This window comes from Myodes glareolus, chromosome 4 (genome assembly GCF_982192425.1).
Source record: "Myodes glareolus chromosome 4, mMyoGla1.1, whole genome shotgun sequence".
NCBI lineage: Eukaryota > Metazoa > Chordata > Mammalia > Rodentia > Cricetidae > Myodes > Myodes glareolus.
The window spans coordinates 47,601,796-47,627,931 of NC_142029.1; the positions used below are offsets into that span (position 1 = coordinate 47,601,796).

Consider the following 26,136-nt stretch of genomic DNA (forward strand, 5'->3'; position numbering starts at 1 on the left):
TGTGTAACCCTGGCTGTCCTGGAACTCACTGTGTAAACCAGGTTGGCTTTGAACTCAGAGATCTGCCTGCCTCAGCCTCCTTAGTGCTGGAATTAAAGGCATGTACCACCACCACCCAGCTGAACTAAAGAGTGAAGGAATTTCAAATTTCATTTGAATTTGAAATACACAAAATAGTTATATTATGTTAGGTGCCATTATGAATTTGTTGTTATCTTTATTTTGGAACATTTTTAGATATATTTAAAGGAAGTGTGTTTGCATATCAAAAGAAGAACTCATGATGGCTAATCTTGAATGTAAACTTGGAGTGAAGAAAAATTCATCAGAGATTTGTAAATTATAATTCTAGGTGAGGGTTAGATAATGGTGCTTGCCTTTAATCCCAGTACTCAGGAGGCAGAGGCAGGCAGATCTCTGTGAGTTCGAGGCTAGCTAGGTCTACAGAGTTAGTTCCAGGACAATCTGGGCTGCACAGAGTTTTGTTCTTTAAAAGGTGGGCGTGTTCCCTGGCAGGCGCAGAGAGCAGCCGCTAGTCCGACAAGGATGGCTGTGGGTCCCTGCAAGATCTCCAGGGTGACAGGCCGGAGAGCAGGCGGCTGGATGCGGTGGATGGCGGAGTAAATGGACATAAAGCTATACATAAAGCTAAACATTTTTTACTTAAAGAAGAGGCAGAGAGACAGAGAGGCAGAGATAGAGGAACATAAAGACATAAAAACATAGAGACAGAGAAGACACATGTGCACACGCCAAGAGACGGGGGACAGAAGAGAGAGAGTTAAGATGGTGACTAGGGAGGTCAGAAGTGACTGGGAGTGGGCGTGGTTAGCTCTTAAAGGGACCAGACCCAAAGGAATAACACAGAGAAACTGTCTCAAAAAAAAAACAACAACAATAATAATTCTGGATGTGTCTATAAGACAATTTTCATAGATGATTGGCATTTGAGACAGAAATTAACTGGGAGACACAAACGTTGAATGGAGGTGATTGTGCCATAAGGCTAGAGGCCCAGATGGAACAAAATCAAAAGAAATAGAAAACCTAACAGTATAGTCTTTTCCCACCACTTCTGTGAGCCTAAATAAGTCAGGAACAGTCACAGCAATGATTTCCCTGCTAGTACAATTTTCTGTGTAGGTCACTGTTTTCTTACTAAGACAAACAAGAAAAGGAGGGAGGATTTATTTTGGCTTGTGGTTACTGAGACTTCAGTCCATGGTCTTTTTTTCATGGCTTTTAGGCCCATGTTTGGTCAGGGAGGACATCATGATGGAGACCAAGTGGTAGAGCTAAATAGCACACCTCATAGTAAAGGGGAGGGAGGGATACTTGTGAGTGAGACTTTATTAGCAGGATTGTCCCTTCTTGTTCTTCTGTTCTTTCAGTTCCCTAGCTGATTAAATGGTGCTTCTAGTTTGTGGAAAAGAGGCTAAGGCATTCACGGCTTCTAGAAAGCAAAGTTACTGCTAGTGTGATTTAAGGGGACAGGGTTCAGCCCTATCATAGCTGAACATAACAAAGTTGTCCATGAGATGCTGACTTTAGAGGCATGGAGAATCCAAGCCTGACAGGGTTGTGGATCCTTCCTCTGTGGTTTTAGAAAGCCCCTGAGGCCAGGCACCGTGTATGAAGGCCCAGAGGGAACAGTAGACCATGAGAGGCCATCTATGAAGCTGGGAAAGTCAAGTATGAGTTTTAGTGGAGACTGCAAGATGTTGGAGATGCCAGAGCCATGGTATATCTGCCAAGGAGAGGTGAAGACAGGGAGTAGAAAGAGGCCAAGAGGAAGTGTCTGTGTGGCAGCAAAGCTGAGGGCAAAGCCTGGGCATGAGACTGTAGGATTTGACTTTTGTCCTGATGAGTTTATCTCTTGTTTTGTTCCAGTTTTTTTTCCCCCACAATGCATTCATTCTCCGTTTTGGAATGGTAATGTATATTATGTGACATTATGTGTTGGAAGTATGTAATTTGCTCTTTGAGTTTACATGGGTTTCAGTTAAGAAATTACCTTGAACCAGGCTAAGAGGGTGCATGCCTTTAATCTCAGTACTAGGAGGCAGAGGCAGATCAGTCTCTGAGTTCAAGGTCAGCCTGGTCTACAGAGTGAGTTCCAAGACAGCCAGGGAAACACAGAGATACCCTGTGAAATTACCTGGGCACGAGTGAGAAGGAAACACGGAACACACAACAAACCTGCGAATCGGTGTGCAGAGAGAGAGAGAGGAGGAAAAGAGAGAGAGGAGGGGAAGAAAGAGGAGGGAGGGAGGGAGAGAGAGAGAGAGAAAGAGAGAGAGAGAGAGAGAGAGAGAGAGAGGAGACAGAAGGGGGTAAGGGGAGAAGTGGGGAGAGGCAGAAGTTGCCTCTTCGAGAGGGCGATGGAAAAGGAAGAGACTCAGGCTGCAAGCAAGAAGGAAGATCTACCTGCCTCAGCAAACTGGGAGGAGTGGGTGTGGCTTGTCTCTTAAAGAGATAGAACAGATCATTACACCCTGTCTCCAAAGCAAACAAACAAACAAGATTGTCCTGGGGCTGGAGAGATGGCTCAGAGGTTAAGAGCACTGGTTGTTCTTTTAGAGGACCTGGGTTCAATTCCCAATACCCACATGGCAGCTCACAATTGTCTCTAACTCAGTTATACAGGCAAAACACCAACACCAACAACCCTTAAAGAAAAAGATTGTCTTGTGTCTCAGAAGAGAGTTTAGACTTAAACAATGTTGTTTCATTTGTTTGTTTTTATTTATTTATTTAAGTATTTATTTAAGGCAGGGTTTCTCTGTAGCTTTGGAGCCTGTCCTGGAACTAGCTCTTGTAGACCAGGCTGGCTTTATTTTTTTTTACTACACACACACACACACACACACACACACACATGCGTGCGCGTTGCGCACGCGTATACAATTGGTATTTATTGAGCTCTACATTTTTCTCTGCTCCCCTCCCTGCCTCTCCCCTCCCTACTTCAACCCTCCCCCAAGGTCCCCATGCTCCCAATTTACTTAGGAGACCTTGTCTTTTTATACTTTCTACTTCCCATGTAGATTACTTCTATGTAAGTCTCTCTTAGTGTCTGCATTGTTGTTTAAGTTCTCTGGGGTTGTGGTTTGTAGGCTGGCTTTCTTCGCTTTATATTTAAAGACCACCTATGAGTGAGTACATGTGATAATTATCTTTCTGTATCTGGGTTACCTCACTCAAAATGATGTTTTCTAGCTCCATCCATTTTCCTGCCAAATTCAAGTTGTCATTATTTTTTTCTGCTGTGTAGTACTCCATTGTGTAAATGTACCACATTTTTCTTATCCATTCTTTGATCGAGGGACATTTAGGTTGTTTCCAGGTTCTGGCTATGACAAACAAAGCTGCTATGAACATAGTTGAGCACATGTCCTGTGGCACAATGGAACATTGTAACATGAAGGCTGGCTTGTTGGTGTATCTGTCCCACCCGGTACCCCACAACCGTCAAGTCCCAAAGAAAATCACAGAGTCTACATTAGGTTATAAACTGATTGGCCCATTAGATCAGGCTTCTTATTAGCTCTTATAACTTATGTTACCCCATTATCCTTATCTACGTTAGCCACATGGCTCAGTACCTTTCTCAGCTGGGCAGGTTACATGTTGCTTCTCCGGTGGTCTGGGCAGGAATGGCAGAGGGAACTTCCTGCTTCCCAGAATATTCCTGTTCTCATCGCCCCACCTCTACTTCCTGTCTGGTTGACCCACCTGTACTTCCTGCCTGGCCAATCAGCGTTTTATTAAAATACATGATTGACAGAATACAGATAATTCTCCTGCAACAGAGCATCCTTTGGATATATACCCAAAAGTGGTATTACTGGGTCTTGAGGATGATTATTTTCTAATTTTCTGAGAAATCACCACACTGACATCCAAAGGGACTGTACCAGCTTGCATGTCCACCAGCAATGCAGAAGTGTTCCCTTTTCCCCACAACCTCTCCAGCATAAATTGTCATCAGTGTTTTTGATCTTTGCCATTCTTACAGGTGTAAGTTGGAATCTCAGAGTTGTTTTGATTTGCATTTCTCTAATGACTAGGGATATTGAACATTTCCTTAAGTGTCTTTCAGCCATTTTAGATTCTTCTGTTAAGAGTTCTCTATTTAGGATTTACTCCATTTTTTTTATTGGATTATGTGTTCTTTTGATGACCTATTTCTTGAGTTCTTTGTGTATTTTGAAGATCAGACCTCTGTCTGATGTGGGGTTAGTGAAGATCCTCTTGTATCTTCCTCCCAAGCACTGGAATTAAAGGCATGTACCACCACTGACCAGCCAATTGTATATTTTAATAATCTGCAAAACTGGCAGTAAATTTAAACACACAGACACCAAATTCATCTTTCAAAGATAGAACAGTTATATAATGAGAAGAGCGGTTTCCATAGTTATCTGTGTAAAAAGGTGAAGCTGATGGGGCTGGTATCAGATTGATTGCTTACAGAACTAAAAAATCAACATTTGTTGTGTTGCGATCTGAAATAAAACCTGTCTTGGGGGAAGCTATTTAAGACAAAGAATATTCTCAGGGAGGTGAACAATACCATATTGCAAAGGTTTCAGGAAGTTCCTGAAACTGACCAGATACACTCTCTCTTCAATGGCAGATAGAAGTTGTAAGGACATCTGAGCTGCCTGGAGGAAGGAGAGACCAGCTAAGCTGCCTGGAAGAGACATGTTCTGACCTGTTGAGCCTCCTGTAAGTTATGCAGTGTGCTCCACATTTCCAGCTTGCCTGAGAAATCACCCATGCTGAGGTGAGAGTTTGGTGATTCAGTTACCTGAGGAATTTCTGCTCCTGTAAACAACCCCAATACATTTATTGCTTCATCAAGTTTGAACTTTTGTGGTATCCTTACTTTAATCTGTTCTCAATTTCTGATCTATGGTGAATAAACATTTGTTCACCTCTTCCCAGGAGTAACATCATCACTTTGTAAATCCCCTTCGAATGGAGCATGGAAAATAAATTTATTCTAATATGGTGATGTGTGTTTTTTAAGCTGCAAGACACTGGAGAGGGATGGAGCTATACTCAAGAGTCGGGAGGGTGCTTTTTCAGCATGCGCAAATAAAACCATGACCTTGATCCCTAGCACAACATGAAAGTAGACATCATAGGACTATGCTTGTAATTCAGGAGGTAGAAGTAGAAGGATCAGAAGTTCAAGGTCACCTTTCCATTTACGTGTGGGAGGCTGTTGAAGAGGGAAGGAGGAAGGAGAAAAAAAAGAAACAGGTGAGGAGCTGTCTTTGTTTGTATAGGTGTGTGAGAGATCATACACACACATGCATACACACACACACAGTAGTGTTGGGGTTCTGCCCAGGGTCTTCATAATGCTGTCAAGTGCACTAAAAGATACTTCCAGGCTAACCATATATATTTTCCAGGTGAAAAAAATCTAATGAGGGGCTGGAAAGATGGCTCAGTGGTTAAGAGCATTGACTGCTCTTCCAGAGGATCCAGGTTCAATTCCCAGCACCCACATGGCAGCTCACAACTGTCTGAAGATCCAGTTGCAGGGGATCTGACACCTTCACACCAATGTACATAAAATAAAGTTAAATAAACCATAAAAATATTTTTAGAAAAAAGAATCTAATGAACTTATTCAACTATAGTGTATCAAATACTATATATTTATTAATATGCACAGAATCATTCAATTTTGTTAACAATTATAGCTAATGTACAGATTACTACATTAGACATTTTATATGTATTGTTTCATTTAATACATGTGAAATGGTCAATACTTTCAAGTTGAGTTATGGAACCAAAAAAGAGGCAAGTCTCTGGACATGCCTGTTAGGGATTATCTACATTAAGTTAATTAAATTGGGAAAACCTACTCTAAATGTGTGTAGCATCTACCATTCCAGGGGCTGGGATCCAGACGACATAATGGAGGTATTTAGTTGAGCACTATCAGTCTTCAAAGTCTTCTTCCTGACTGTAGGCAGACACAAACTAACAAGTTTCCTCTAGCTCCAGCCACCATGGCTTCCACAACATGAGAGACTGTTCTCTGGAACTGTGTGTCAAAGGAAACCTTCCTTTTCTTACATTGCTTTTTGTCAGATACTTGGTCACAACAAGAGAAGTAACTAACACAGCATGGATAAGAATCTAGTGCCTCAGGCTGGAGAGATGGCTCAGCCATTTAGGGTACAGATTACTCTTTCAAAGGTTCTGAGTTCAATTCCCAGAAACAACATGGTGGCTTACAACCATCTGTAATGAAATCTGGTCCCCTCTTCAGGCATATATGCAGGCAGAACACTATATACTACAAAATAAATAAATAAACCTTTAAAAATATCTAGTGCCTCACTGGGCAGTGGTGGCCCCACATACCTCTTTAATCCCAGCACTCGGGAGGCAGAGACAGGTGGATCTCTATGAGTTTAAGGTCAGCTCTGGTCCACAGAGCAGGGGAGCGGGGATCCTGTGCTTCTACTCTGATCTGTGTAGCCTAAAATAAATCATCAAATATGCAAACGAGAACAAAGGCAGGTGACAGCAGGAAATATTGTCATTCTAGTATTTTGAATGCCACAGAATGAAATGGTGAAGAAACAAAGAATCTTTGTAGGTTTTTGTGGTTTTGTTTTGATTTTAGTTTTTCAAGATCCTGAGTGATGGGACGAAAGGTGTGTGCCACCACCAGTGCCTGTGTGGGAGGGTAGTTTTTTTTTTCAGTTGTTGATTTTTTTAAACTTGTGATATATATGTTAACTAAAACATTTACTTCCCCATCATTTGTATTTTTACTATAGTCCCGTGTGTTCTCTAAATTAGCAGTTATATCCAGATGCTTTATTAAACTCATATTCAATTTTTGCTCCTACCAGGCATGAGTTCTTCATAGGCAATATTAGTTTATTGTCAGGAACATATATTGTCTGGTTGCTCCTCCTGTTTGATGTCTTCAGATCAGTTCCTACATCCGTTAATTTATTAGACCTTGAAAAGTGGTGACATTAAGCTGGTTGATGGCATTACATACCTTCGATGGCAGCATTTTGGAGGAAGAGGCAGGCAGATCTCTGAGTTTGAGGACATCCTTGTCTACAGAGCTATTTCTGGGATAGCCAAGGCTACACAAAGAAACTCTTGTCTCAAAAAACAACAAAACAAAACAAAAAGTGGTGATGTTGGGGCTAAGGAAATATTTTAAAGAGTGGCTAAAGGCACTGGTTGTTCTTCCAGAGGAACAGGACTCGGTTTCACCAACAGCCAACATGGTGGTTCACAGCTCTCGATAATTTCAGTGCCATTCTCTTCTAGTCTATGTGGGCACCAGGCATTCATAGGGTGCACATGCGTACATACAAGCAAAAAACCCCACCCATATGCATGAAAGAGGAGGAAGAGAAAAGTGATGATATTATGATTATGTCAGTATATTTTAATTATTTACTAGAATAAATCAATAAAAATAAACCTATTCTCACCTTTTATCTGGTTATTCATGGACATACTTAGTGCTTCAAAGACCTTTTCTTTACAGTTTTGCTATGAATAAGCTGGTTTACCAGTATTGTATTTTAAACCAAATTAGAGCATTATATTTAGTTTTCCCGTCATTGTGATAAAATACCTAGGAAAAAATTTAGAGGAGGGATGATTGGCATTTACTCATAGCCTGAGGTTTCTGTCCATCATGACCAAAGGGGCACGGTAGAGCCAAGTTCCTCACTTCAACAGTCACAAAGCACAGGCAGAATACCTTTGCTCACTCATGGGCTTTCTTTTATTCCTCTCAGAAACCCAGTCTTGGATGGATGCTCACATTTAGGGTGGCTCTTCCCTCTGACTCTCTAAAAGGCCCTCACAGACACACCCAGAGGTATTCCATGCTGATTTCCTAGGGAGTTATTTTTTTTTTATATATTGAAAATAATTTTTTTTTTCAGTCAGGCATGGCTCACGTCTTTAATCCCAGTAGAGGCTGGCAGGTCTCTGTGAGTTCAAGGCCTGCCAGCCTGGTCTACAAGGTGAGTTCCAGGACAGCATGGTTGTTACATAGAGAAATCTGGTCTCAAAAAGCAAAAACAGGGCTGAAGAGATGACTCAGAGGTTAAGAGCACAGGCTGCTCTTCCAGAGGTTCCCAGTTCAATTCCCAGCAACTATATAGAGGCTTCCAACCATCTATAATGAGATCTGGCGCCCTCCTCTGGCCTGCAGGCGTACATGCAGACCAGAATACTGTGTATATAATAAATGAATAAATCTTTTTTTAAAAAAAAAAGAAAGAAAGAAAAGAAAAGAAATATTTTTGCCAGACAGTGGTAGTGCACATTTTTAATCCCATCACTTAGAAGGCAGAGACAGGTTGATCTCTGTGAGTTCCAGGCCAGCTTGGTCTACAGAGCAAATTACAGCATAGGCTTCTAAGCTACAGAGAAACCCTATTTTCAAAAACCAACAAAACAAAACAAACAAACAAACCAAAAACAGATTGGCTAACCCAATCATCATCAGAAAGAGGGGTTTCCTCTGAGCAGATACAGAGACCTACAGCCAAACATTAGGTGGAACTTGGGGAATCCTGCAGAAGAAGGGGAGAAAGGATCCAGAGGGCTCAAGGAATTTTCCTCATGAAGTGGTCCTTAAGTCAAATCTAGAGGCTCATGTACTTCCCATCATGTGAGTTAGTCTCTCTTCAAGAGTCTCAAAGCCACAATAGTTTCAATACCATTAGAAAGTTCAAATCCAGTGAGGCTTGGTGGCCCACCTATGTCTTTAATTCCAATACTGGATCCTGGATTTAAGGCTAGCCCAGTCTACAAAGCGAGTTCCAGGACAGCCAGGCTGTTACATGAAGAAACCCTGTCTTGGAAACAAAACAAAACAAAACAAAACAAGTTTAAATTCAGCATCTCCTTTGAAACTCAAGGCAGATACTTATTGTGAACTCTCACGAAATTTAAAAAAGAGTTAAAGTTACATGCTCCCCTAAAATATAATGACACAAAGTAAGTATTCTTGTACCAAAAGAGAGGAGCAGAGGCATAGAAATTAGGACTGGAACCCAGAAGGACAATCAGTAAACACTCTAGCTCCATGCAGAGCGCCTGGGGCACATGGTGTGTTATGCATCCCAAAGGGTTTAGAAAGTACCGCCCCGTATGTTCTTGCCGTTTTCAGGCCGCTCTTGGGCTGGTATTGCTTGGCGCCTGCATTCTAGGCAGACTTTCCATGCTCTTGGCATCTGTAACTTGGTACCTACAGCACCGTTAGCTTTATCCTCAGAGCTTCACTATCATCCTTCCACGGGAAGCCTACAGGCATCTTTACTATGCAGTGCATCATCTGGCTTCTTAGGTCTTCCTAGGGAATCTACGTGAAAGCCTCAATGACCCTATAACTTTGTTTCATTCATTCATTTTGAGGAGGACCAAGGTTCATGTAGCCAGTGTTAGCCTCAAAGTTGCTGTGTAGCTGGCTTTCCATTCTTCATCCTTCTGCCTCTGCATCCCTAGTGATGGTATTACACATGTATGCCCCTATGTCGGGCTGACCCTTCAACTCTCCTGTGTGCTTGCCAGTCCTGCAATGCCGAGGTCAGCTGATAGTTAGAGCAGTAGACAGCCACCCTTGGATAACAGCTGCAGTGGCCTTTGAATGACTAGATGGCTAAAAATGGAGAAATACTTTCCTAGGAGGCCCTGTGCAATTAGGATCTAAAGGCAGCCAATAATAGCCATGAGAAGGTCAGAATGCTGGAAGTTATCGCATTGTCTTTACTAAATCTGTCACACACAACCAACCACAAAATCTTAGGTCAAGAACACACACAAAATGTTGCATTGTAGCCAAAAACAAACAGACAAACAAACAAAACCCTTGTACACATTTTTCCCAATAGAGTCCTCTTTCTCATTTGAAACCTCTTGAGCAGTCTTTTCTGTAAAAATTCTTGTTTTTTTTTTGTTTTTTGTTTTTTGTTTTTTGTTTTTTTGTTTTTTTTTTTTTGAGACAATTTCTCTGTGTGGTTTTGGAGCCTGTCCTGGAACTTGCTCTGTAGTCCAGGCTGGCCTCGAACTCAGAGATCTGCCTGCCTTTGCCTCCCGAGTGTTGGGATTAGAGGTGTACACCACCACCGCCTGGCTTACAGTGCACTTCTTTTAGGGCATGATAACATGAATTTGGCAGGGACTATACATCAATCGTCCCCAACAGCTTCCAAATTTTCTTATTTCTTTTATGTTTTCTTTGGAAAGTTTAAATCATATCTAACCAGTGTCCACTTTAAATGTACACACTGAATTTTATTCAGCTAGAAAAATATTCCATAGACATCATTATCCTGTCCATTGACTTTCTAGAGTACACAGCTGCGGCATAGTCTCTTTTCAAGGAACTTAAGCTTCAGGGCCAGGAAAGATAAGCCAGGAATCCAAGATGACAGGCTGTGGGGTCTGTGCAGCATGATTAGAGATGGTCTCATTTTACTTAGCTTTCAGCCCCACCTTCCTATCGACACCTACTGTTCACTCCTACTTGGGACAGCTTTCCTGCAGAATCCTTACTGCCAAGCCTGGATCCACTAGCCTGGATCTTAAGGCCAATAATTTTAACACTTATTCTGTGTCCTCAGTACCCTTGACAGCCCTAGCTCAGATCCTCCAGGGTGATTTATTCCTAAATTTGATTAAACTGGTATCTATTTCCTGCTCCCAAGCCAATAAGCACAGTAGGAGAATAATGAGGAAATACGCAGTTAACCTCATTCAAATTGGGAGTTTCCAGCCTCCACTGACATTTTAACACTGTGGGACAACCTATAACTTGTTCAAGGTCAACTCTGTTTCCCAAGTTCCACAAAGTCTGATGAAAACTCTTATTACGCTTGTTAAATCCCTCATCTCGTTCTTTCCTGAAGGTTACTTTATGACGTTGCAAATCTGTCATCAAAAGTCACTCCTTCCATTTTCTTCCCTTGCAGCACTCTGTATAAAGTTCCAAGGCAATTTTCAGCCCCACCACCACGTGGTTATTTCTGTCACTCTCATCCCTGATGTTTGTTGTCTGCTTGTCCTTTCGCTCTAGGTCTCCTCCATCATTCCTGTTCCACATACCACACCTGAACCTGACAACACAGCAACGTCCGGAATTTGAACTGAACAAATCTGAAATGTCCTAATTGTGGAATGCCACACAGAGCTCAATTTATAGATTACTTCTCTTTCCCATCACTCCCCTGGTTCTCTTATTTGGCTTTGTGGCTTGGTACGTGATGTAGTGAGTTCTTCTAGTCCTAGCTACTTTAGTAGTGTGGGAGATTCTCTTGAGCCCAGGAATTTGAAGTTAGCATGTGGGCCTATGAGAAACACCTAAAAAAAAAAATAAATAAATAAGTAAAACAAGCCAGGCATCGGGGCTGTGGTGTCAGCACTTGGGAGGCAGAGGCAGGTGGATATCTGGGAGTTCTAGGCCAACTTGGTCTACAAAGTAAGTGCCAGGACAGTCAGGACTGCTACACAGAGAAACCCTGTCTCAAAAACACACACACAAAAAAACCCAAAAACAAATAAATAAAGAAAGAAAAGAAAACAAAAATCCCTGGGGGTTCAGTTAGTTGTTGTTGAATATTATTTAAGGTGTATCACTTTTGTTTATGCTCTGGAACATTTGTTTAATGATGCAAAGATGTGTCTGAGTAAATAAAATTCACCTGCAGACAGGAGGCGCACCACTACCCCGCATAATCTTGTAGCTCTAAATATTCCCTCTGTATACCAATGACTCCGAATTTTATTTATACATCTGGATCTCTCCACAGAAATCTAGGGAGAGCCGGGTGATGGTGCCGCACGCCCTTAATCCCAGCACTCAGGAGGCAGAGACAGGCGGATCTCTGTGAGTTCCAGGCCAGCCTGGTCTATAAGAGCTAGTTCCAGGACAGGCTCTAAAACTACAGCGAAACCCTGTCTCAAAAAACCAAAAAAAAAAAAAAAAAGAAAGAAAGAAAGAAAGAAAGAAAGAAAGAAAGAAAGAAAGAAAGAAAAGAAAAGAAAAGAAAAGAAAAAACTGAGCAAGCTATGGGAAGCAAGTCAGCAACCACTTCTCCATGGCCCCTGCTTCCTGCCTCCAGGTTCTTACCCTGCCTTGAGTTCTTGCCCTGAGTACCTGAACAGCTGGACTCACCAACTCACCCCTGCATGATCTGGAAAGCCCATTTCTTTATCTTGAACTGAGTCTCTGAACAAAGAAAAGGCACTAAAAACCCAGTTCCACCTTCTTAGTGACTTGGTCAACTTCCTCCCCTGTTACTGCCAGCAGACCAAATCCCCATCCAACCACTCAGCTTTTGACAATACTTGGGCACAAACCCAGCTTTCGGTGGACATGTCATCACCCCATGTGTACAACCTATGAAGTCTCTCTGCTTTATTTCAGGGTGTGACTTCTTTGGGCTTAATCTCTGGGACCAGAGAACTTGCCCGGAAGTTGGATTGCTCAAATAAACCTGTTGTTATAGTTTTTCAATTCAACTTGATCTGGCTTACTTCATAGGCGGAGAAACCTACGAGGGTGGGGGCAGAAAGCCTATTACCTTAGACGACAGGCTATGCTGTGGAGCTTTAGGTGTTTATCACAGCAATAGAAACCCTAACAAAAACAATTAGAGTGATTAGTGTAACTGTCACTTCGGAAAATCATTTCTTTGTGCTGGGAGCATTATCAATCTATTTCTATTCTGAAGCAGTTAATTGCTGTCAAATATGGTTATCCCACTGTGGCACACAGCACATTAGAAGTTATTCCTCCCACTCACCACACCGCTTAACCTTTATCCTTTGGCTGTTTCTCCCTTTGGTTATCCTTGTTGGGCTTTAGAAACCATTAGGTCTCAGGCAGTCCATACATCTGGAAATGAGTTAAAGCTGGAGTGCAGAAGGTTTTCTGGCAGTTAGATAAAAGTCTGCATTCCACAGGAATTTGTGAAACAGGAAAAAGGAGTCATTTCCCTTACCTCTGGCAGAAGGGACTGTGGCTTTTCAGTGACATGTACCTATGCTATAGTATTTCAAATTCCATGTTGGCCTTAGGCTCCTATGGTTCCTTTTCACAAGTACCTGTTACACCATCCAAAGACCCTACACTAGCATCCTGGCCCTTCTCACCTCCCGAGCTTCCCGCTCTCAGATACCTTTTTTTTTTCCTGTATATAAAGGCAATCCCCATCTTCTGCAATCACCACTATTTTCTCTCTCTCTCTCTCTCTCTCTCTCTCTCTCTCTCTCTCTCTCTCTCCCCTAGCCCCTGGCCATGTCCTCATTTACTTCTCTTTCTCTCTGCTCTGGACTCTTCCAGACAACTCTGGGTATTTTTTCTTCTTATAATATAATACATTTTCTTTTTCTTTTCTTTTTTTTCTTTTTGGTTTTTTGAGACGGGGTTTCCCTGTATTTTTTTGGAGCCTGTCCTGGAACTAGCTCTTATAGACCAGGCTGGCCTCGAACTCACAGAGATCTATCTGCCTGCCTCTGCCTCTCGAGTGCTAGGATTAAAGGCATGCACCACCACCGCCTGGCCTAATATAATAAATTTTCTATAATAAAATTTTTCCCTTAATGGAATGGTCATTTTTCTTTACTAGGCCACCATACATACCATATCTAGTACTATACTCTCACTTCCCATTAAATAAGCTCTTTAGGTTCCCATGTAAATGAGACACAGGGATTTGACATTTAACCCAGAGGTGGAGCATGTGTGTGCCTGACATGTACAAAGTGCTGGGTTAGTTCATTATCACAAAAATGGAAAAAAATAAGCTAAACAATAGGACAGTACTTGCCAGAGACTATCTGGCTCATTTCACTTAATACACTGATTCAATGCCATCATGTTCTACCAAATGTAAGAATTTCAGCCAGGCGATGGTGGTGCATGCCTTTAATCCCAGCACTTGGGAGGCAGAGGCAGGTGGATTTCTGTGAGTTTGAGGTCAGGCTGATCTATAGAGCATGTTCCAGGATAGCCAAGGTTACACTGAGAAACCCTGTCTCGATAAACAAAAACAAAAAAAAAAGTAATAAAGCAAATAAATAAAGTAAGTAAGAATTTCAAACATGCCAGGCAGTGGTGGCGGACACCTTTGATCCCAGTGCCCAGGAGGCAGAGGCAGGCGGATCTCTGTTAGTTAGAAGCCATCCTGGTCTACAGAGCAAGTTCCAGGACAGGCTCCAAAGTTACAGAGAAACCCTGTCTTCAAAAGCAAAAACAAAACAAAACAAAACAAATTTCAACTTTTTTGGTTTTAGCTCAGGCTAGCCTTAAATTCAATATGAAACATCAAGGGGATGACCTTGAACTCCTGATCCTCTTGCCTCTACCTTACAAGATCTAAGATTACAGGCATGAAGATTTTTTTTTAAAGATTTATTTATTATGTACACAGTGTTCAACTTCCATGTATGCCTGCAGGCCAGAAGAGGGCACCAGACCTCATTACAGATGGTTGTGAGCCACCATGTGGTTGCTGGGAATTGAACTCAGGACCTCCAGAAAAGCAGTCAGTGCTCTTAACCTCTGAGCCATCTCTCCAGCCCCCAGGCATGAAGATTTTAACATTTTTATAGGAATGTACTCTGTTGTGTAGGTGGATCACATTTCCTTTAACTATCCATCAACAGGTATGGAACATCACAGCTATTGTTAATACTCCATAAGCGCACCACTGCAAATGCCCTTTCAGCTGCTGGGATTGCTACACCACATAGAACTTCCATGTCTTGGTTGCTGAGGTAGCTTCATGCTTTACTCGACTGTACTAGCACACATCCCCATGAGCAGCATCTCAGAGTGCTTCTTTCTCATTCTTGCTAGTATTTTAGTGTTTTACAGCGAATCAGATTGGGGTGAGATATCCTTTGTTTTTGTATTCCATTTACATGTTAATTAGTAATTACCTAACTGTTTCTTTTTCATATGTTTGCATGTAGTCTGTGCATCTTCTTTTGAGAAGTATCGAATCTTTATTTATTTCCTTTTTCTTGTGGTTTTTTGGGACAGGGTTTCTCTGTAGTTTTTGGAGCCTGTTATGGAACTAACTCTTGCAGACCAGGCTGGCCTGGAACTCACAGATATCCACCTGCCTCTGCCTACTGAGTATGCACCACCACTGCCTCCGCTCTTCTCCTCCTCCTCCTTCTCCTCCTCTTCTTCTTCTTCTCCTCCTCTTCTCTTCTTCTTCTTCTTCTTCTTCTTCTTCTTCTTCTTCTTCTTCTTCTTCTTCTTCTTCTTCTTCTTCTCCTTCTTCTTCTTTTTCTTCTTCTTCTCCTCCTCCTCTTCCTCCTCCTCCTCTTCCTCTTCCTTCTTCTTCTTCTTCTTCTTCTTCTTGGTTTTTCAAGACAGGGTTTTGCTGTACTTTTAGAGGCTGTCCTAGAACTAGCTCTTGTAGACCAGGCTGGCCTCAAACTCACAGAGATCCTTCTTTTTTTTTAAGATTTATTTATTTATTATGTATACAGTGTTCTGCCCTCATGTATGCCTCCATACCAGAAGAGGGCACCAGGTCTCATTACAGATGGTTGTGAGCCACCATGTGGTCACTGGGAATTGAACTCAGGACCTTTGGAAGAGCAGCCTGATGGAGGGTCATATGTTCATGTGTTACTTTCATTGGTTAATAAAGAGACTGCCTTGGCCCATTTGATAGGTCAGCCCTTAGGTGGGTGGAGTAGACAGAACAGAATGCTGGAAAGAAGGCAAAGAGGCAGTCGCCATGATTCCCCTTCCCAAGAAGGACACTGGCTAGACTCATGCCGGTAAGCCACGACCTTGTGGTGGTTTACAGATTACTAGATATGGGTTAATCAAGATGTGAGAATTAGCCAATAAGAGGCTAAAACTAATGGGCTAAGCAGTGTTTAAAAGAATACAGTTTCCATGTAATTATTTCAGGTAAAGCTAGCGGGATCCGGGCGGCGGGAAAGCAACCCGCCGCTCCTTCTACAGCAGCCAATACTCTTAACCTCTGAGCCATCTCTCCAGTCCCTCTTTATTTCTTTTACGAGCACATACTAAAGGTACCCATGAGCTGGTTTTGAGTAGTACTCACTTGGAGTCCCTCCCTTCTCTTGGGAGTTCTTTTTTCCTAATAAACTTGCTTTCACTCTGTTCACTCCTTGTCCTGCATTTTTTAATTCTTCAGTATGAGCTTTGGTGACTGTTGAGTTTTCCAGAACCCTAACCCTCTGAGTTAAGCTCACCAAAGGCCAAGATTAAGGGTTCATTGCACTGAAGGAACTGTATCATTCGGAGGTCTTCTCTGACCTGTACCTGAATCCAGAGGAATCCAGCAAACTGAGATTGCATCCATGAAAGTGAAGGCAGTCCGAATCCACTTTTGCTCTGACCTTTTCTTCCTCTACTACACTTTCTACTCCAAACTCTTTCCTTCCTTTGAACTCTTCCCATTCTCAGAAATTCATTCACTTTTCCTTAATAAATCTAAGTTCTCTTTGCTTAAATTTTGCTTTCGCACAAGACATATACATCACAAATTCCTCATATGCACCCACCCTTCTACCTTCCCTCCCTCTTCCACTCTCCCTCATTAGCCCATTGCATTGTTTTTTCATTTTTGTACTTTGAGACAAGGTGTCATACAACACCAACTGGCCCTAAATTTGCAAAATTTATTTTTATTGTTCATGCGTGCATGATGAATACCTGAGTATGGGAGTGAATATAAAGGGTAGAGGACAACGTTCAGGAGCTGTTCTTTCTGTGGTATCTGAGGCTCAAATTCAGGTAGTCACACTTATGTGGTAAGTGCCTTTATTACTTTCCATTTCAAGAAATTAGATCACGCTGGGTGGTGGTGATGCACATGTTTAATCCAAGCACTCGAGAGGCAGGACAGGAGGATCTTTGTGAGTTCAAGGCCAGTGTGGTCTACAGAGTGAGTTACAGGACAGCCAGGGCTATACAGAGAAACTCTGTCTTGAAAAAAAAAAAAAACAAAAAAAAAGAAAGAAAAAGAAAAGAAAAAGAAATTAGATCATGTGGGAGTTTGCTACTGAGTTGCTTATGTACTCTGTATATTGTCAGATGTACAATTAGCAAATATATTTTCCGAATTATAAGGGTTTTCCTCCTCCCTTTTTGTGGTATTGAAGATTCAAGCCAGGACTTTACACATACTGAATGGACTCACTACCTCTCAGCTTTATCCCCAGCCCTCCTCACTCTTCCTCTTTTCCCTTCTATCCCTCCTTTTTTCTTAATTTGAAAAAAAGTCTGTTTTTTTTTCTCTTTTTTTTTTGTTTGTTTGGTTTTTTTTCTTTCTTTCTTTCTTTCTTTTTTCTTTTTCTTTTTTCTTTTTTTTGAGACAGGGTTTCTCTGAAACAGTACTGACTATCCTGGAACTCACTCTGTAGACCAGGCTGACCTCAAGCTCACAGAGATCCACCTGCCTCTGCCTCTGGAGTGCTGGGATTAAAGGCATGCACCACCACTGCCAGCTCTGTTCTCTTTCATTAAGTTTATTTGTGTGTGTTGAGGTGCCATGCCATGCTTGTGGAGGTCAAAGAACAAGTTGTTCTTCTCCTTCACAGTGTCACTCAGTTTCCTCGACTGGACAGCAAGTGCCTCTGTTGGCTGAACTCTTTCCTGTTTTGAGACAGGTGTTGAGTTATCCTATCTGCACTTCAGCTCGTTTTATTCTTTTTAAGATTTTGTTTTTAAGATTTGTGTGTGTGTGTGTGTGTGTGTGTGTGCATATACTTAATACCTGTGTGAATACAGGTACTCACAGAAGTCAGAGGTGTGGGATCCCCCTTTGGAGCTAGAGTTACAGGTGGTTATGACCCACCTCGATGACCATCGGTGCTGGGATTTGAACTCAAGTCCTCTGAACACTCTCCTATCCTTAGACCTTCAGTTTGTGACCAGCTTCTTGGCACATGTCTGCCACTGTGCCAGCTGTAAGCTCACTTACTCTGCTGTGTTCACTGCTGTGCATCCTTTTAGTTTGATGAGCAGCTTCATATTTGCAAGTCTTAATTTTTAATTTTCTTTTTTTTTGGCTTTTCAAGACAGGGTTTCTCAGTAACTATGGATCCTGTTCTGGGACTCACTCTGTAGACCAGGTTGGCCTCAAACTCAGAGATTTGCCTGCCTCTGCCTCCCCAGTGCTAGGATTAAAGGTGTGAGCCACCGCTGCCTGGCATATATTGCAAGTCTTACACTTAAGCCTTTGATTAATTTTGCATTATTCAACCTGAGAGACAGGGATCTTTTTTCCGTCATCACTTCATACATGGTAGGCACATACTCCACCACTGGGTTAAATGTCAAGTCCCCGTGTCTCGTTTACATGGGGAACCTAAGAAGCTTACTTCATGGAAAATGGGGGTGTAGTAATAGTTACTGTGTGCATTGGGGGCTCAGTAAAGGTGCTTACTTTCTTCAGTGTACATTCTTATACAAAACATTTCTGTGTTTGTTGAAAATCAGGTAGCTATAAACACACAAGTTAGTTTTGGGCTTTTTATTCTGTCCTGCCCTGTCCTTTGTCAACGTGTTTGTCTCATGCCAGTACTATGTATGCCATTTGGTTGGATAGGCTTGAAGTGTCTTTTCAAGTCAGATATTTTAAAGCATCCAGTCTTGTGGGTTTTTTTTTAATTTTTTAATTTTATTTATTTATTCATTTTTTTCAGGACAGGTTTCTCTGTAGCTTTGAAGCCTGTCCTGGAACTAGTTCTTATAGACAAGGCTGTCCTCGAACTCACAGAGATCCTCCTGCCTCTGCTTCCTGAGTGCTGAGATTAAAGGCATGTGTCACCATTGCCCAGACCAGTCTTGTTCTTTTTGCTAATGATGTCTGATTATTCATGGTCTCTTATGGTCCCTCACAAATTTTAGGAGTGTTTTTCTAGTTCTGTGAATAATGTCACTGGTGTTTTGGGAAGAATTTCAAACATTTAATTTTGTCTTTCAGGACAGGGTTTCTGTGTGTAGCCCTGGCTGTCCTAGAACTAAGAGATTCTCCTGCCTCTGTCACCACTGCTTGGTAAATGTGAACATTTTAACAAGATTGATTTTTCTTCTCTCCCCCCTTTTTTTTTCTTTTTGGAGGTGGGGGTTGAGACGGGGTTTTTCAGTGTATCTTTGGAGCCTGTCCTCGGAACTCCTGCAGACCACACAGGCCTTGAACTCAGAGATCCGCCTGCCTGTCTCCCCAGTGCTGGGATTAAAGGTGTGCACCACCGCCTAGTAATATATTCCTCATTTTTATATTTTTTCATGAAGTGATGCTGAGTTAATCCAGGATTTTTCTATACCTATTGAGATAATCATAGTGCTTACCCTTCATTCTGTTGATGTAATCTATTTTGAATTTTGTCTTATATATTGAACCATCCTTATACCATGAGGCAACACCCTATTTCCTTACAATCTTTTGTACTCTACAGGATCAGGAAAAATCCTCCAGTGATTATAGAGATAGTACCCAAGCATATAGTCTTTCTTTTTGTATTTTTATATTTATTTATTATGTATACAGCATTGTGCATGCCTGTATGTGAGAAGAGGACACCAGATCTCATTATAGGTACCTGGGAGGCACCATGTGGTTGCTGGGAATTGAACTCATGACCTCTGGAAGAATAGCTAGTGCTCTTAACCTCTCAGCCATCTCTCCAGACCCCTCTTTTTGTATTTTTATATTTATTTGTGTGTGCACATGTATGAATGCCATGGTTTGAATTTGGGGATCAGATAGCAACTTGGGTTGGGGAAATGGGTTCTCAGGACCAAATTCAGGTCTTTGGTGGCAAGTGCCTTTTCCTATTGAGCCATCTTGTCAGACCCTGAATATATAGTCTTAATGCTAAGAGTTTCAAATAAGCATTTTTTACTTTTTAAAACATTTTTTGGGGGGGAGGGGAGAAGTTTATTTTAGCTAACGGCTTCTGTCTTGGCTAAGGGTTCTATGGCTGTGATAAAACATCAGGACAAAAAGTAACTTGGGGAGCAGAAAGAGCTTTCAGTTTAAAACTTAAAAGTCATACTCCAGCACAGGGGAGTCAGGGCAGAAATCAAGGCAGAAACTGAAGCAGAAACCATGGAGGAATGCTGCTGCCTATTGACTTGCTTGACTTCCTGGACTCTATCTGTAGAGCAGGCTGGTCTCAGGGATCAGCCTGCCTCTGCCTCCTGAGTATTAAGAGCATGCTCCTCTACCACCACCACCACCCAGTCCAGCTGGTTTTCTTACACTATCCAACTCTTCTCACCATTGGTGGTACTGTTTCAATGAGCTGGACCCTCCTATGTCAACCACTGAGAAAATGCCCCACAGACTTACCCATAAGTCAATCCTATGGAGACATTTTCCCAGTTAAGATTCCCTTTAAAACCAAATTGGTGGCTCATGCTTATAAAATCCTAATACTTTAGAAACTTGATTTAGGTTTGAAGCCAACTTGGACTACACAGTGAGACTATCTTAAAAAACTGAAAGAAAAACCAGGAAAGGGCTCTAATCCCCACTGGGCAATTGGAGAGACACAAAAACAGCCAGAAGCTCAAATATATACTACAAGCAGCAAACTTTTAAGGCGTTAGTTCAGAGGACACTTGACCAAGTGCTGTGCAGATTAGGTTTCTGGCAACAGAACTAATTTTAGAAAGCACAAATGGTAGATTTGTACTTACTATATTTTAAGATTATCTGGAAATCTGACACAAGGCAGGGGCAACTGAATTCCAGCTGGGCTAAAGTTACTGAAGCCAAATATGTAAATTCTGCTCTCAACCTGCAAAACCAGTCTGAAACAAATACATTTCATATTATTGTAGTGAGGTCCCATTATGGTTTTTAAAGACTTGAGTCTTTAGTGAACTCTTAGGCAGTTCGTTAACAAACTACCAACTCTAGGTTCCTGATAATGACTAGTATTAGCTTTTTATTAAAAAAAAGAATTACCCAGTCAATACCTGTAAATTAGAAAGCTAGTCTTCCATGCTTGTGAGAAAAAGCCATCCAGTGTATATTAAAAGGTTTGAATTAACAAGCTCAATGAAAAGTAATTTTAACTATAAAATTAGCACTTTCAAATAGAGTTCCACGAAAATGATGTCTTTTTGGACTTGTTTCTTGTTCAGGTATAAACCCCTCGGTCAATGATGAGGATGAAGATGGCTCAATGGTCAAAAGTACTTGTGTTTCAGAGTACCCATGCTCAGTTCCTAGCAACCACATTGCAAGCTCATGCCTCTAGTCCCAGCTGTAGATCTGCGCTCTCTTCTAGCCTACAAGGGCAATTGCATCCATGTGCACATTCTACCCAACCCCACGCCATAGACACACACATATCCCTTCAGTTAATGATGGATAAATATGCCGACTTCTGATCATGTCTTCTTACTGAATATGTCAAGATATAACCTTTTTATAACTTGAACCCCACTGCTCAAAAGTTCTGGTAATGTGCTGAGCACTCAGCTTTATTTTTTTATTCCATTGGGGATTTATGTTAACATCCCCATTTTACTACAAGTAGGTTCTAAACCATACTATACTTTATGCATGCAGTGTTCCTTAGGCCTAACTGTATTTTCCCTATACTTGAACTGGTTTTGACACAATCTATTTATTTCCTTTAGTAGGAAAAAAAAAATCTCTCTTGCTGTGAATGGTGGTACATGCTTGTTGTATTCCTACCCTTGAGAGCAGGAAGATTGTTTTAAATTCAAGGCCAGATTGGTCTGAGTGAGTTTCGAAGACAGCCTCTTCCAAACTAATGAATGAAAGAAAGGTTTTCATTTGTTTTCTATTTCTACTAAGGTTGCTTTTGTCTTTTTTCATTCCTTTTTAAGACAGGGTTTTTCTGTGTAGCCTTTGTAGTCCTGTAGACAAGGCTAGTCTTAAATTCAGGGATCCACTGCTTCTGTTGGGATTAAAAGCTGTATGGAATCACCACTTCCTGACTTGCTTTTGATTTTTCTTTATATTTTGTACCACCGTTGGTAAACGGAATAGAGAAATTTTATTTTTGGGCTCCTTGGCAGACTAGTACTAACATGGACAATAATTTGGATCAACTAACTGAATATGATAAAGTAAAAGACCCATTAGAAGGCAAGGAAAGAAATAGAAGAAACTGCAGAAAGAGGTCAGAGGGCTTCAAAACAAACCATTTCACAATCCTGCCTTGTTTTTTAACTGTTTGCCAGCTTGGATAAAAGGACAAGGAGTCCCCACCTCCTCCCTGATAGAGTTTCTCTGGCCATCATGGAGCTATGTAGACATGACAGCCTTCTGAGATCCACTTGACTCTACTGGGATTAAAAAAATGAAAGGGACACTCAAGTTTTTTTTTTTTAATTGATTTGCTCCCTGTTCTGGACCCGAGACCTATCAATTAATGAAGCATTGATTTTAAGAAGACCTCAAAAGACAACAATTTACACAACTTAATTACATTTAAGCAAAAAAGGGCAGGAACCAAAGAACCAATAAAAACTCAAATATTGTTCCCCCATTTCACATTCACTGTTATCCATGAATCATTTGTCTTTTCTTTTTAAAAATTTTTTGATCAGGGTTTCTCTACAGCTTTGGGGCCTGTCCCAGAACTCTGTAAACCAGCCTGGCATCAAATCCAGAAATCTGCTGTGAGTGTTGGGATTAAAGGCATGCATCATCGCTAGTGGGCATGACTCATCATTTGTGAAGTCTTTGGGGTCTGAGTTAGCCTGAAATTGGATTCAAATAACTCCTGGGATATACTCCCATTTTATACTTTACACTGAAAGTCAGTAATTTACCCCTGAATAGAAAATGAATCAAAGATGGAGTCAATAGGGAAATTAAAATTATCTGAAAAATAATCCTGATACAGCAAATACAGGACTAGATTGGGAAGAAACATACACAAGTCCCCAGGTTCAATTCCCAGGAGCAAAACAAACCCAATAGCCAGGAATCTTGAACTATATATATATATATATATATATATATGTATATATATGCCCCTTAGTCCCAGCATTTGGAAGAGGTAGGTAGTGAGCAGCCTGATTTTAGAGTTCCACCAATAGCCATGACTGTCTCCAAACAAATCCAAAATGCTAGGTAGTGGTGACATAGTCTTTAATTCTAGAGGCAGGTGATGAGTTGAGAAACCCTGTTTTGAAAAACTAAAAAACCCACCCAAATCCAATAATAAGCAGAGTATCAAGAGTTTTAATGTTCTAAATATTAATAAATAAGTCAGTTAATGGAGGATGCAGTTAGCAGAAAAGACAACTCAAAGACCAAGAAACAAAAAAAGGAGCTGGTTCAAAATATGCAAGTCCTCTCAAGTCGTTGATAAAAACTAAAAGGTTTATAAAATACAAAGCAGCACTGCCATTATTTCGTAGGTTATAAATGATAATCTGTACAGAACCACACGCAGAGCTAACAATTATCAAGCTAGATAATATCCGATCTGACTCCAAAAGATGTTTCAACTACACCCAAACAGCACGATGCTGGCTTGAGGCACATGGGCCTCGAGAACCCATAAAGAATGGGGTATTCAGTCATCTCCTTTTCCAAAGGCAGCAAGGAATTGGATGCTATTATAGGGGAGAAAACTAAATTCTGTTCTCATTACATAAAAATTTTAGACTAAGTGAATTACTTAAGCATTATCTTAAGCCACTTAAAACAATAAGCTGGGCTACTGAGGCAGTTTTGGATCCGACTCCACAAAGTACAAGACAATGGAAGAAAATTCCATCTAACTTAAAAATCCCTGGCCACTACAAACAGCTAATTGAAGTAAAGATAGAAGGGCAAGCAAGGCTGTACCTTTTAACTAAAGCACTAGAGGCAGGCAGAACTACTTTAAGTTCAGCCTGGCCCAGAGAAACCGTGCTTGGAAAGGCCCTCCCTCAAAAGGAACACAAATCCCCCATACAATAATGCTATTTGGAGATGGCACCCCAAAACCCTCATTTGCCATGCAGCAGAAAAAGGGCAGCAAGGTGTTGACCCACCACCAACACAAAGAAACGAAGAAATAGCTGTTGCAACTGAACGTTTATTGCAGCATTCACAGTAAGCTCCACCAGGTAAGAAAATATGGCATACAACAAATTCTACAGGCCACATCATATGCTGTCTTGTTTACACAGAATTCTGTTCACTAGACAGTGTCATGATCCCAGTAAAGATTCTCATGAAACTACGAAAATGTTCACCCAGCTTTAATTCCACCCACATTTTAAATCCAACAGGACCAACGACTATACACTCCCATCCACTAATTGCGTACAACCCACAACTTTTTGTAAACGTGATCTCACGTTCTCCTCATTAATAAAAACTAGTATCACAGATGGCTCTGCTTGCAAACAGTCCCAGTGCTTGGGAGGTAAGATGGAGGACAGCCAAGGCCATATCAAGACCTCAACTGTGACCACGCTAGTCAACACTGCACATCTTCTTGTCTGCCTTTTCACCACCTCCAATTCTCATTCGCCAGCAAAGCCTTTTGTCTCTGGCCCTAGAAAAAGAAACACAGCGATTACAATACTACCAACACTAAAAAACTTAAAGGTGCCCTTATAACGGTCCATCTCAGAAGCCAGATCCGTAATTTTGATTTTTCAACAGAAATTCAGATTCGGGATAGGATCATCATGGATTAGACCAGAAACATGTTCAGAAAACAAAGCAAAACACCCTCCACTCACACTCGATTCTCCGAGGAGCTCTAGGTACTTTACACGCAGCTGGCATCTCGGTGCTCCTTTCACTGCTGGCAGAAAAAAGCACCATGACATACTACGTAATTATCTACAAAAGCCTTTTTTGCACATGTAACCATCTTTGAGACATAACCCGCGACTGTGTAAAAAAAAAAACAAAACCAACGGTGGCTCTTCAATTCTATAATCACTCAAATCATTAAGTTTCAGAATCCATTAGCAAGTAGGAAGCTACTCATACAAGCTTTATATGTAAGCATGTCTATGCTGACAAAAATTAAGATCTAGGCTTCATACACACCTTTTAAAAGAGTCAGGTCTTAAACAAATTACTTTTTGTCATTAATTTTCTTGGATGATTTGGGCCTCTCTCCATCTAATTAAAAATAAAAAAGCAAAATTTTAAGCACCACACAATCGGTCTATTCGTTCAATTATAATCCTAAGCTGCATCACCCTTACCTGGGCATTTCTTTGCAACCGCTCTGAAGACCCACAAAAAGATGGCGTCATCGCTCCTGTGAAAGGATTGCTTTTTAATCACTCGAATCTTGGGCAACACCAATATATTTTGAACAGCTCTTAACTCCTGGACCCTTCCCCCGCATGTCAGAACCCACCTTTGATGGGGCTGAGGAACCAGACCCCAGAGACGAGTCAGGCCACCCAACCCCAACCTCCTTGGGCCTGCACTCCAATCCTGCAGTCTCTCCTTGCAGATGCGCATTTCCCTGAGCAAGCTTTCAACGACACGCTAACCTCAAGCCTCCGAGGCCGTCGCACAAAACAGAAGCCTCCAATTCCACCCAGGACCACGCTATTTCGCGTGGCCCTCCGTCCACACAGCAAACTCACCGATAAAGAACCGTACCCTCTCAGCTCGCCGACGTAAAAGGACCAGCGTTACCGCCTGCAGCTCCCTTTATAGCCTCCGTGGCGTGAGCCCGAGGCTGCCCCTCCCTCTCGCACCGATTGGTCTCGGTGCAGTGGAGGGGCGTGGTCTTTCTCTGAGGCACCGCGTGGGAGCGCGCGCCGCCGCTCTTTTCTTCCGGGCCATTCTGGGGCGTGGTGCGCGCCTGCCGCCGGCCGCGTGCGCGTCCATTTATGTGCGCGTTCCCGCCGGCACGCTGCCACCCGTCTCTTCCGAGTCTGTCGGGCCGCTCGGCTCTACGTGGCGTGGGAGTGGCGCCAGAATTCAAACGAGCAGCCGCCTGCTTCGAGCCAAGTCGGCTAGGACGGTCGGCGGCTGGGAGCGGCCTTGCGATCGCCGCGCAGGCGGCCTTTGCGCAAGGCTGGCGGAGCAGCGTGGCTGGCCCGGTGACCCGGTGCTGCGCTTGGTCCCCAGAGGCGCAGCGGAATGGACCGTG

At 42.0% G+C, this 26,136-nt stretch overlaps 1 long non-coding RNA gene and 1 other non-coding gene across 8 annotated transcripts; both read right to left on the bottom strand.

The window, feature by feature from the left end:
- Positions 1 to 24,083: 24,083 nt before the first annotated feature.
- Positions 24,084 to 25,694, bottom strand: LOC146894622 (uncharacterized). 7 transcript variants are annotated; one of them, XR_015001821.2, is made up of 5 exons: positions 25,625 to 25,694; positions 25,232 to 25,287; positions 25,071 to 25,145; positions 24,755 to 24,816; positions 24,084 to 24,564 (listed from the first exon to the last, which is right to left on the bottom strand). It is a non-coding gene; the product is annotated as an uncharacterized LOC146894622 (long non-coding RNA). The 7 variants fall into 7 exon arrangements; XR_015001822.2 differs by having other exon boundaries at positions 24,755 to 24,819; XR_015001824.2 differs by having other exon boundaries at positions 24,755 to 24,908.
- Positions 24,636 to 24,707, bottom strand: LOC125401493 (small nucleolar RNA SNORD50). Its single transcript, XR_007232374.1, has one exon. It is a non-coding gene; the product is annotated as a small nucleolar RNA SNORD50 (small nucleolar RNA).
- Positions 25,695 to 26,136: the final 442 nt, after the last annotated feature.